Source organism: Plutella xylostella, chromosome 25 (genome assembly GCF_932276165.1).
Source record: "Plutella xylostella chromosome 25, ilPluXylo3.1, whole genome shotgun sequence".
Lineage (NCBI taxonomy): Eukaryota > Metazoa > Arthropoda > Insecta > Lepidoptera > Plutellidae > Plutella > Plutella xylostella.
The window spans coordinates 8,017,191-8,030,511 of record NC_064005.1 but is presented as its reverse complement, the minus strand read 5'-3'; the positions used below and the strand labels follow the sequence as shown (position 1 = coordinate 8,030,511).

The 13,321-nt window shown below is 36.6% G+C and overlaps 1 protein-coding gene across 1 annotated transcript in view; it reads right to left on the bottom strand.

Annotated features, from left to right (window-relative positions):
* The window catches only part of LOC105397931 (hemicentin-1), a 256,295-nt gene extending 245,177 nt beyond the window's left edge, over positions 1-11,118 (bottom strand). The window contains exon 1 of the mRNA XM_038107476.2: positions 10,931-11,118. The gene's annotated coding sequence lies outside the window, so the exon portion shown is untranslated. The remainder of the gene's footprint in view (positions 1-10,930) is intronic.
* Positions 11,119-13,321: the final 2,203 nt, after the last annotated feature.

The following is a 13,321-nucleotide window of genomic DNA, read 5'->3' as shown; positions in this document are numbered from 1 at the left end:
AAGTTTAAAACCACTGTCAATGAATGAAATTCAAAATGGTTTGTCCTACTTTCGATTGTTTGTGTGGAGTTAATGCTGAACTTACAACGCATGCGGGCATTGGCCGCCTTTTAATTACCTACATCTGATTACATACATAGGTTGGCTGGAAGAAATTGCTTATTGGCAATAAGCCCGCCTTTGTAAACGTCCAATGTGTTTTTTATTTTTTTTCTTTTCTTTTTATTGTTTTGCTTTTATGTGTACAATAAAGTGTTTACATATAATTATATACAGGGTGTTGCAAAAAGGGTATGCTAAGCCGAAACCTACATGTACAGCATGGTATATATAAGCCTGAAACTGAAATCAGAATTCGAAAATTCGCAAAAAAATTATTCATTTTCCATAGAAACTACGTTGGTCACGTGACTTTTTACTATGGAGAATGATTTTTTTATCGAGAATTTTGAAATTCTGATTTTATTTTCGGGCTTAGATAATTATGTACACTGATTAATATTATGAAGTGTCAAAAAAAACATCCTCAAGGTAACATAGACTTTAAAATTATTAATTTAAATTGATATCTTCACGTGATTCCAATATACATGGTCTTCACATAAAGGCAGACGTACAGACATATGGACATCAAAGTCATCCTATAAGGGTTCTGTTTGACCCTTTTGAGGTACAGAACCCTAAAAAAAGAAAGATGATAATTAAGCTGTTTTTTCGTAGTAAACACACGGCTTCAAGAGTTTCTAAATATTGAGATAAGCAACCAGATCGGTACTCCGAGAGTAATAGTATATTTAAGCACGTATACCATCGAAATAAAAAAAAAAACAATATTATTATCAGCGCTGCAGTCTAAGTGTAGCTTTATGCTGAGTCAGGGCCCTTTCACTGCCACAGCATAAAATGTACACAAAACTGTTCATAATCCTCCTTTTTATGGTAAATTACTTAGCATATTTTTATTAGTGTAAGTATGTTGTTTGTTGTTTAAGTGAATAAAATGTTTAATCAATCAATAAAAAAAAACTACAAAACTAATAATGATTAAATGAAATATGCAATAATAACTATTGTGCATAATAATTAAACTCTTGTTTTTAAACGTTAATTACTGTGTAAAATTTTAATACTCAATATTATTTCTGTGCAATATTCTCTTTATTACTTTACATACGTGACATAATTGGCATTAATAGTAATTATATAAACAGACAGAACTTCATAATTCATTTTATCAATCAATGTTATTCATTTTATTATTAACTAGCATTTACGGCCGCTTGGTGTAGTGGTTAGTGACCCTGACCGCTGAGCTGAACGTCCCAGGTTCGATTCCCGGCTGGGGCAGATATTTGTTTAAAGACAGATATTTGTACTCGGGTATTGGGTGTTGACATTTATATTTAATATATATATCTATCTATGTATTTGTGTAGATATATCAGCTGTCCGATAACCATAACACAGGCTCTGCCTAGTTTGGGGTCGAATGGCCCTGTGTGAGATGTCCCCACATACCTATTTATTTATTTATTTATTATTTCACACGGCCTTCACTTCGCCTATTTTCGGTTTCACAACAAAGAATATCGAGTTAAGAAGAACTTTAATATGCCTTGCAGAATTTTGGCATACCCAGTATTATTTTTTATGTATAGGTGGACAAACAAAAGCTAGCTAACGCTGAGTTGCAGAAAAGGACTTTAAGTTAATGTTGACCTTAAATCTAATGCTGCCTTGCTTTGACAGAATACAGACTGAAAGAGACGGACATAGATTTAATGTCGACATTAGCTTAATGTTCCTTTCTGCAACTCAGCGAATGTGAAACATACATAATTATACATGTTTATAATATGAATCCCTCAGAATAACTGTAACTGTACAAAACCTGTCCAGGTCTAGTACAGGTGCGATAGTTTGGCGAAAACTATAAAAGTTCACGTTTTCTCACATACTAAGTGGCGCCTCCAATGGAAACTATCGTGAAACTTTTGACAGATAATGTATGCAGATGACAGGAGAAAACGTAAACTTTTTGACGTTTTCATAAATAGTAAAACCCGTACAGTGCCACAAACTTATCTGTTCCGGTGACAGGTCACATAAATATCTAATATTTGTTAATTCTATAACATTTTAAGTTTGCTCGTATTATTAATTCGCTCTTGCGGTGTTAATAAACCCATCTAATCTTTAACAATATACAATTCATTAGTAAGTAATGAGATATGGATCAATTTAGTTCGCTCTCACCGGAACAGATAAGTTTGTCGCACTATACTAGAGGGTCTAAGTGACGTGGATAAACGTCACTCATCTCAATTCGCGATTTATCAGGCGCTGTGATTAGTGGATCGTGCATTAAAGGAGCTAGCCACCGTACGGCCCCGTGCCGCGCGGACAGAACCGGAGGCAGGTTCTGTCCAGTAATCTTCTATAGAAACTCAATGAACAGGATTACTATAGAAAGTAATACAAACAACTTATTTCTATTTACTTATAGTTTAATTAAAACCATGTTACAATCTCGTGGAACTTGTTTTGTTTAAAGCCACAAATAAATGTTGAAAGCATTCAAAGGCGACCGGAACATTCATAACTGTTGGGAGTCTTCGCAGCCATTTGTTTGAGATTCTTCGTGAAATAATGAAATAATTCTCTTATTATTACAAAAAGCATTCCTTGGGGCTAGCTCAAAACGCTACCCGCTCCGACTATGCAAACAGAATTCAAAAACTTTTGAATAACAGTTTATGTTTTCATTAAACATTCTGCATCTGTACTTACTGCAGTATAATTGGACGATTCCACGCAGAAAGGACTCAAGCCAAATAAACTAGTTATAAGATTTCACGTTTCAAGTTTTTTCTTAATCATCCACCTTTTGGCCTCAGATGCAACGGACGAACTATACAATTTATTAGACACACTGACAACAACAAAAAACATTGAAAATAAATTAATCATCATCATCACGACCCATTACGTCTCCACTGCTGGGGCACGGGTCTCCTTCCAGTGAAGGAAGGGTTTAGGCCTAGTCCACCACGCTGGCCAAGTGCGGGTTGGTGGACCCCAACACAAGCAAGCTTGTGCTGAGAGAGTTGTCGGGTAAGTGGGCAACCCGACTGTCAGATGTTTTCAAGCCGCCCGAAGGCCTCTGACTAGGCTTAACGACTGCTGCCGAAGCAGCAACCGGGACCCACGGCTTAACGTGCCGTCCGAAGCACGGAAGCGTCCAGAAAAGCACCACTTGAAATTGGTCACCCATTCAATGGCTGACCGTGTCAGTTGTTGCTTAACCTCAGCGATCAGTTACGATCACTGAGGCCCGCTCGACTACGGACGCTTCAAAAATAACTTCTTCGAAAATAAATTAATACAAGCAAATAATTACGTAAAAACTAATTGCTGACTGTAGCCACAGCGCTGGTTTTCAGCTAGCCTTATAAGGGCTGACCTCAATTTTATCGACTAGTGGATTGAGTCCTTCCCGCGCAACAGTTTCTAAATTTAAAATGAGAAACGTTAAATAGTTCGCGGTCGAGTGAAGTAAAAATACGGACAAGGAATTTACCCCATAATTAATGAAAATGTTGGGGGTAACCGGAAGTGGGGTAAATATGAGGAGCTGACGATTACTTTGAGAGCTTTTCGCTTTTTTTTTCTATTTTCCTTGTTCACTAAAGGCCAGCGGGAGTGGGCGCATTGTGTTTTCTCTCCTTCTTTCTCTTGCACTAGATATTTGCTTTGTTTGTTTTGCATTAAAATAGTGGTCTTGTTTGTTTTGTTAATAGGGGTTCAAAGCAAAACGGTGTATAATCGTCGAGGCGACCGTGGATCAAACGTAAATGAACTTGTAAAACCCTTATTTTCATTCCTTTTATTATAAAATAATAGTTACCTGCCATTAATGATGTAAAAAAATTAACTGTACTCTAATGTGTGTGTGTCATAACTACCTACTACTCTAACTGTACGGAACACCGTACATGGTTAAGTAAATACCTATCTAATTATTTCTCCAACATCATCAGTTCGCGCGTCAACTTACTTATTATTATAATTTACTTTAGTTCACGTTTGTATCGGAATCACGGTTGACGCGTACTCATTATCATTTAGCTATAATCTATCATTAGCATAGTCTTTCGGTAAATAAATATTTCTCTTATATTAACATCCTCTTATCAATTATCATCCTAAGTATCAATCAGTTGGAAACCCCAACACTAACTATACATTTTTCCAGTGAAAAATTTGATCTACGTAAACACTCATGAAGTCGAATTACACTCACATAGGCAATGAAAAAGTTGCCCTCACAAAAGGCAAACACCAAAAGACCCAATTTTTTTTAAACATTTAATTTAAAATTTGATAAAAATGATACAGTTTTATGGCGCTCCATGGGAGAGGCCTATGTCCAGCAGTGGATGATTATTGGCTGATGATGATGATGATGATACAGTTTTTAGTACAAGTACAGTAAATGTACTTCAATGTTGCAGAAGGTGTCATTAATCTAGCCATTTCCGTTTAGGAGACATTTGGTGCTTTTCTCAGTGGAACCATTTCATTGTCCGTGAGTGTATAAACAAAGAATTTAAGCTTTTGACAGCATTAAAAATATAATTATCGATAATTATTATATTATAGATATCAACATACTAATATAAAAAACGTAGATAGATACATGCTGCGGTGTTTCATTTTTATGGCGACTAAAATGACCGGGTTAAACAGACAACAATCAAAACAGAAATATGACTCTTTCAAGTTATGATAAACACTCACACCTTGTACTAAAGTACTCCCTGGCGGGGTAGGCAGAGGTGCATTGCTGCACCCACTTTCTTTCACTTCGCCAGTGTTATGTTAGCCCAATGTAATAGGGGGTGGGCCTATCGCCATTTTACGGGCACATTCAAGACCCGAGAACAAATATCTGTGTTTAATCAAATATCTGCCCCCGCCGGGAATCGAACCCGGGACCTTCGGCTCAGTAGTCAGGGTCACTAACCACTACGCTATTCAGTCGGTAGTTACTAGGTATTAAAACAATTCATAAAACATAGGTAAGTACCTAGTTATGAAATGATTTTCATAATGAACGAAAGGAATCAATTAACCTAATGAATAAAGTATAAAGAGAATCCTAATAAACACAATTTATTTATACTCGGAGGGTCAGCCTTTTCAACGAATCATTAATTAATCAACTTACGGAATCACAGGAATATGAAAGTAAATAATGAAAACATTATTTGTGAAAGACTTCTCTATGACAGATAAATAATAATAAACAATATCTTAGCTCATGTTTACATTTGTCTCGTTATTCATTTATAAAGACATAGGTACGAGTATGTTATACACACATAATTATATGCACTCACGACTGTAATTCCTGAAGGGGTAGTCAGAGGTGGCTCACAATAAGCAAGCCACCCACTTTTTGTGCTAACGTGATAGGTTGCGAACCATATCGCCGTTTTGGAATAAGTACACTTAGGATACACATCTAGAATCTATTTAGATGTGCAGGTTTCCTCACGATGTTTTCCATCACCGTAAGAGCACATGGTAGCTAAGAAGAAGAATACTCTAAATATTTTTTACAGAATACAACCACAAACTGTCGTTTCTCCACAATAATATTGCAAAAATAGACTCAACCCTAATAAGAACGTGCAATTCCATACAGAATTATTTTCATAATAAAATCGTTTCATATGGAATCATGTTATATTTTCGTAGAAACGGAATACGAAATGTTATTCGGGGCATTTGGAATAAATAATTTAATATAAGTAGTTAATAAATAAATAAAAAAAAAAACACATTTCGCTGTAAAGGTACGTGACACATAACTTTCATTATTTTTGAACGACTGGGAACGCACCATGTTATTTGCGCATGGTACATGTTCACTTTCTGTAATCCTTATCCTAATTTTAATATTATAAATGCGAAAGTAACTGGGACGGCCGAATGGCGTAGTGGTTAGTGACCCTGACTAGTGAGCCGAAGGTCCCGGGTTCGATTCCCGGCTGGGGCAGATATTTGTTTAAACACAGATATTTGTTCTCGGGTCTTGGATGTGCCCGTAAAATGGCAATAGGCCCGCCCCCTATTACATTGGGACTAACATAACACTCTGGCGAAAAGTGGGTGCAGCAATGCATGTCTGCCTACCCCGCAAGGGAGTACATTAGTACAAGGCGTGAGTGTGTGTGTGTGTGTGTGTAAGTAACTGTGTCTGGCTGTCTGTCTGTCTGTTACCCTTTAACGCCAAAACTACTGAACGGATTTGAATGAAATTTGGTATACTATACGGTCTAGACCCTGGGAAAGAACATAGGCTACTTTTTATACCGAAATTCTCACGGGAAAACTTTTTAAGGCGAAGCGAAGCTCGCGGGAACAGCTAGTATTATACAGGGTTATTGGTAAGTAGACCTGATCCTTTTAGGAGGTGATAGAGTCAGGCATTTCCAGACAATTGGACCCTAGGTATAATTAATTATCCGAAACTTAACCATTTCTAAAATATTTAATATTAAAGTTTTTTTTTTTAGTTGCCAAAATTTTATGTTTTAAACCAAAAATAAAAAAAACTAGCCATATTTCAATATTTTTTTTGGTTGTTTTGCAAAAGTAACAAGTTTTAGAAAAAATATTCAAAACGCAAAAACAAATAAATTAAATTAAAAGTTCAATGTCAAATCGATTAAGGTACAACACCAAGCACCAAGATATGGCCACAACCAGCACAGACGGGCAAAATTCAACAGGAAAACTAACAAAATTTGCCCAATTTAAAGGTAAAAAGTGTAATTGTTTTCAGTTCTGTTGATTTTAGTATGGAAACCCCTGCTGAGTTTTCTCTGCTTTCTCTGGTTGTTGAAATTTTGGCAAAAAATTAAAAAAAAAACTTAAATATTGAATATCTTAGAAATGGTTAAGTTTCGGATAATGCATTATTGGGTTCAATCGACTGGAAATGCCTTCCTCTATCACCTCCTGAAAGAATCTGGTCTACTTACCAATAACCCTGTATAGGTATTCTCCGGCCGGAAAGAAAGTCAAGTATTATGATTATATTTTATACCTACATCTAGGAACTCTTGAAACAAGACCTGTTGAAATAAAGTGTAAATGGAAAACTGACCCGAAGGTGCAATCATAATATATGAAATAGATATCCACTTACTATACTTTACACCATTCACTATTGTAGAACTCTAAAACCCCGAAGGTCTGAGAAATATAAAACAATATATTTATTTATAGGAAATAGCAATGATACTGTGACTGAAATTTCGTGGCCGCTACTCAAGAGGTAAACATTAACGGAAACAAGCCATCCAATTATATTTTAATTTTGGAACCAAGGAAATTAATAAATCACTTAAAGACCTCAATGTGTCTCGTTCCGGGATATTAAATCTTACAAATTGTCAATTTTCCTGTTCGTTTCATCAAATTATGGCTTCGAGTGTACCTACCTAATTAGCTTCGCCCGATTGAGCGAGGAAGGACACAGCAAAATATTTTGAAAAAAAAAAAACAAACACTCACACCTTGTAATAATGTATTCCCTTGAGAGGTAGGCAGAGGTGCATTGCTGCACCCACTTTTCGCCAGTGTTATGTTAGTCCCAATGTAATAGGGGGTGGGCCTATTGCCATTTTACGGGCACATCCAAGACCCGAGAACAAATATCTGTGTTTAAACAAATGTCTCTCCCAGCCGGGAATCGAACCCGGGACCTTCGGCTCAGTAGTCAGGGTCACTAACCGCTACGCTATTCGGTCGTCTCAAAATATTTTGCTAAGCAATAAAGTGAGTAATTCTACTAAAGCCTAGGATTTTGTTGGGTGACAAGAAAATACCGGCTTTCGACACCGAGAGCGGAAATTTATAGACTAACTTAGGCGAGGAGAGTTCAAATTTACTGGAAACCGGCCCTGATGAATGCCCTCTTGATATTTTGGACGGACTGTATCATGGACATTGAGTTTTTTATATTTAGAAGGTACATATTTTTATTTACTAAGCGTTTATGAATGAAGGAATCTGTTATCTGTATTTCTGGGTATCGCTTCATTCAACATGTCTATGTATATTTGCATATTCATAAAATTAAGGCTATAAACTACTTGATGCATTCCAATTTCATCACTGCTACATAATACCTGAATAAACTGTGACTATTTTTTCAGAAATTCCCATACGAAATCCTTTGAAGGCAATAGAGCTTACGTGGAAAAACTTATTTCTTCACAACTAACAAACCAATAAAACATTTTAGCTTTTCTACCAATTAAAGGTACCTAAGTGCAATTAACACAAAGTAGGTGGGTAGTATAAAGAGCAACGGTAACGTTACAAATCTACCCCTCCTAAGTTAAACAAGATTTAAACGTGAGAAATCACGATAGCTGTCATGTTTACTAGTCATCAATGAGAATTTTTAATGCGTCTGGCTGTGAATGGTGTTAATGGGGAGTAACGCGTGTGAATTTGCCGCTAGGGGCGCTGGTGTCGACTGAGGTTAAGTGACATTTTACTTTTCATATAATTTGTTTGGCGGGCTTCGTGATAAATTATATTTTCGTTCATTTCCCTGTTGAAAAGTGATCTCTTTTCGCGAAATTATCGCAAATATGGATTATTTATCGATGAATGTGCAGTTGCGCATGCTTTGAAAGCTGAATTAAGGAAAAGAGGCGCATAAATAAGCGGTCTCAAAGAGCAGTTAATTCAGAGGTTAGTTTGTTTACTGTTTACAAACTTATTTTTTACGAAATGTATGCTTGTTTGCTTAGGTAACAGCTATGTTTTTGCTTTTTACAGACACCAAGACTATGACCGTAACAGTAACTTGGTTGTTAACGTAGAGGACAGCATCATACAACAAAATGATTCAGTGTATACTGTTGAGTGGCCTTAAGAAACTTTGTATAGCAGTGTAAACACTAAAAATGAAACTCCAGATCTAGATATTGTCACCAATGAGTAACTACTTTGGAATTTATGTACAGTGTACGGTGGCCTGCGCCTAAAAGTATACAGGCGGAGTTTTTAAAATAGCGCTGATGATGAAGGGACCAGCTACATCTGTTATAAATCCGGGGATGCGTTGTGTGTGATGTGTGTAGCAGTGGTGTTTATGTGGATGTGCTTGAGCAGCATGTGAGCTTGAGATCGCTATTTTAAAATCGCCGCCGGTATACTTTTAGGCGCAGGCCACCGTACATACCATCGCTCTTACGGTGAATGAAAACATCGTGATAAAACCTGCATATCTAGATTTTCGAACCCACCAACCTGCAGAGGACCAGTGTGGTAGGAAATGGTCCAAGCTTAGGAGTGGAGTTTAGACCTTAAGGCGGACATGGACAAAGGCTCCATTCGAGTGAGCTAGGTGCAGGTACTGACACCCCCACAAATAATAGAATACTTAGTATACTATACTACCATTATTAAGTTTCAACTAACAACTCAACCAGCATTCATTGTGTGGATTACTAATGTGTTATATTTTTTGTATAGCAGTGTGTTTAAACGGAGAGGATAAATAAAAGTTAAATCAGTGTGTAATTCTTTTATTTTTAGTGTATTTATTAAATGCCTAATCCTTATTTACATTATGTTCTTTCTGAAATTGGTTATAATGATTTTCACAAACACGAGATTATCGGATAATAATTATTTCACAAGCCACTGTTTTAGAACAGTTTTATCACTTGGTAACATATGTCCTCCTTTTCTTTCCCAATATAACGGATCTGAACAACATTGCGGCATAGTAACTCGATATGATGATAGTTATTTTATAATTAATAAGCTTATAAGATTCAAGATTTAAAAACTTTATTTGGCGCCAATTTGATAAAGTCGCCTTTGATAAATTTGACAGCTATGGTACCTCTTTACCTCAGTCGACAGTGGCGCCAACTGGTGAGCAAAAAAACGGTAGTCCCCATTGAAAAGTTTTCTCAAAGCAAGAAAGACGTGGTGTCTAAGTATGGCCTATAAGGCTATGTAAAGAGCACATCGACTCTAAATTAATTGCGGTAAATTTAGACGGTCGGTTAAATTTAGTGGTTAGTGACCATGCCGAATTATGCCGAAGGTCCCGGGTTCGATTCCCGGCTAGGGCAGACATTTTTTTAAAGACAGATATGTGTACTCGGGTCTTGGGTGTTGATATTTATATTTAATATCTATCAATTTTTGTATTGGTGTAGATATATCTGCTGTCCAATACCCATATTACAGGCTCTGCCTAGTTTGTGGTTAGATGGCCGTGTGTGAGATGATGTCCCCACATATTATTATTACTCATTCTAGATTCATTTAAAGCCATGTCTTAAATGTTTAATTTTATTTTCAGTCTTAGATGAGATGCATGTCCAAAAGTGGACCGTTAGGGGATATTTAACGCTACAATTACTAGCGGCCGAAGATTTTACGTATACGTCATAATATAAACGTTCATATATTATCATCATGTACTATAAAAGAAATAAAGTCTTTTCAGATACCCACTGTACCTAAATATTATGTCTGTAGACATATCGTCTGTATGAAAGCTAAGGGCAAGATCTCAACTAATTCGAAACGCTCTACATAAAATGTTATTATTATTACATTAATTCAACATAAATACATCCTTTTCGGATTAAATAAGGAGTATATATTTTTTCTGTCGACACTGGTAAACTGAATTGAATATAGTCATCATACCGGTCAAGCACGTATCCCCATTTATAGCCACGTCGTAGTTCGGAAAAAAACAAAACCATACCAACGAACAAAGCTTTCCCCCCAAAACCAACAGAAACATACGACTATGAGGTCAATATTCAAGACAAACTCATCTCAGCTAACAGCCTCCTTACAGCCTAATATTTACCTCGGGCAAGTCCATCCACACACACAACAACACTTGCACTGCCACTAAGAATAATCTATATTTCCTTGCACAGAGAACAGCACAGAACAAGATCAGTTTCACATAGCACTGTTTATTCATTCACTAATATTGGAGTCAGGTTTCGCGGGGTCGTTGAACTGTCGTTCGTAGCGAGTGCTACGGGCTACGCGCGGCTACGAACTGCCGTAGCGGCGTAGCCCCGCCCGCCCCGCTACGCAGAATCCGTACGTAGCGTCAACAACAAAAAGTATCATATTTTATTCAGTGCCAAATTAGTCTTGGTCCAAAGATACTTACTTTATTTAGTGAAAATTATATCTGTTGTCTTGCGGGTGGTAAGTACTAAGTAGTGCGTTGTTGTTGAAAGATTGTTTTACTATTTCCAAGGCTGTCGATAGATATTTAAGCGTAAGTCCTGTGTTTATTTTGTTACTATAAAATGTAAAAACCTAGTTTTAGTTATAAAAGGTTATTCTAAATCGCGCCTTCGCTATGCCTTGTAACAATTTCACTAAGAGTTACGAGATGAGTTAGTAGGATTAAGTAAATTAAATTTCTAGTAATGCTATCATCCACACCCAATCACATTTAAACAATACACTGTGACAACTGATTTTCATTGAATTATTTATTTATTTAACTCTTTATTGTACAAATATTACAAATAAAAGTACAAAGGGTGGACTTAATGCTAAAAGCATTTTCAGCCAGTCAACCATAATGTGAACAAAAAAGGAATAAAAAAAGGAAAAGAATAGTAAACCTAAGTCATTTATCTACTACAGAATCCTGCAAAATTGTCACTTGCTTTTGCTGTCGACTGTACGGCCGTAGCCGGTGTAGGCTACACAGGCTCTACTCGCATACCTAATTCTCTCTTGTTTTTTTTGACAGCTTACTCGGCAAATGCTTAGTTAGTGGACTGTGGACTAAGCTGGAAGGTCCCTGTTTCAAAATCCAGATAGTTTTATTTTTAGAGTTATTCAGATACCTAATAATAATTCTTTGCTTACATGAAAAGAGCCCCTCCGAGTGACATATTATTATCAAATGTACCTTATTTCAATCGACCAAATGACATATTATGTAGACATGAAGTGGATAGTGACCCTGACTGCTATGCCGAAGGTACCGGGTTCGATTCCCGGCCGGGGCAAACATAAAATTGTGTGAGATGTCCCAATATATTCTATTCTATTCTATTCTCTGTGGGGGTGTAGGTACCTGCACCTAGCTCTCTCGAGTGGAACCTTTGTGCATATCCCCAAGGTCTAAACTGCCTAAAATCTGCCTAAAGTCCAAACATATTATGATTATTGTTTTTCCATCTCGGGACCATGGGATCCCGGACATTTTTTTTTTTTTTTAAGATTTTATTATCACTCCACAGACTTTATGTCCGTGCCTTTTTGAGAGATCAATATATTGTGAGAGTTTGGTTGTTTTTTATCTTCATCTTTTAACTACTCACTACTCAATGTGGAAGCTTATAATATATATATTTTATCTTTTATATATATATATATATATATATATATATATATATATATATATATATATATTTGTATTTGGGTTTGACAACATTAATCTATGTGAAATGTGAACCAAGCGACAATTTTCCCTGTGTGTGTGTATAGAAGTAAACCAAAGGAAAACTCCCGGTTAGTGCAGGACTATTGTAGGATTTGGAGAAAATTATTATTATGTTGCGTGTACCATTTCAGGACCATGGTGCTGCAAGGAAGGTGTGCATGGCCCGTTTGATAATATGAATAAGATTATTTGTATAATAATATGTCTGGCACGTTTAATATTGAGTCAAACCTAGACTCTAGTGATTATATATTTAATACCTTTACGTATTAACATAAACTTGATTGGCTGGATTCGTGGAGAAGGACTTAAGATCCTCCTCTACGAGTGGTTATACGATTGTGAAACTGGGCATTAACTTTAAATAAATAAATTGAAAAAAAAAACTTTTATTTACAGAGGAAATACCGCTTCTAAGCTGATTATATACGTACACGCGCTGGGGCCACTTTAGCTTAAAATAAACTAAGTTTCGGAGCACTCTGCTGCGCTATAAAAACGACTCTATCTCGTTACATTAAAGGTACCAATTAGGTTACATTCACTTGGAGCAGACGACGTGTCACAACGTCACTATACTACCGGGATACTCAAAATATCTGCCCCGGCCGGGAATCGAACCTGGAATTTCGGGCATAGCAGTCGGGATTACTAACCACTACACCATCGGGTTGTTCTCAATCAGTACAATAACTTTCGTTCACCATTGGGGGGCAATACCAATGACACGCGTTATGACTCGCTACAACTCGCCCGCGGCTACCTGATCGCCCCCCG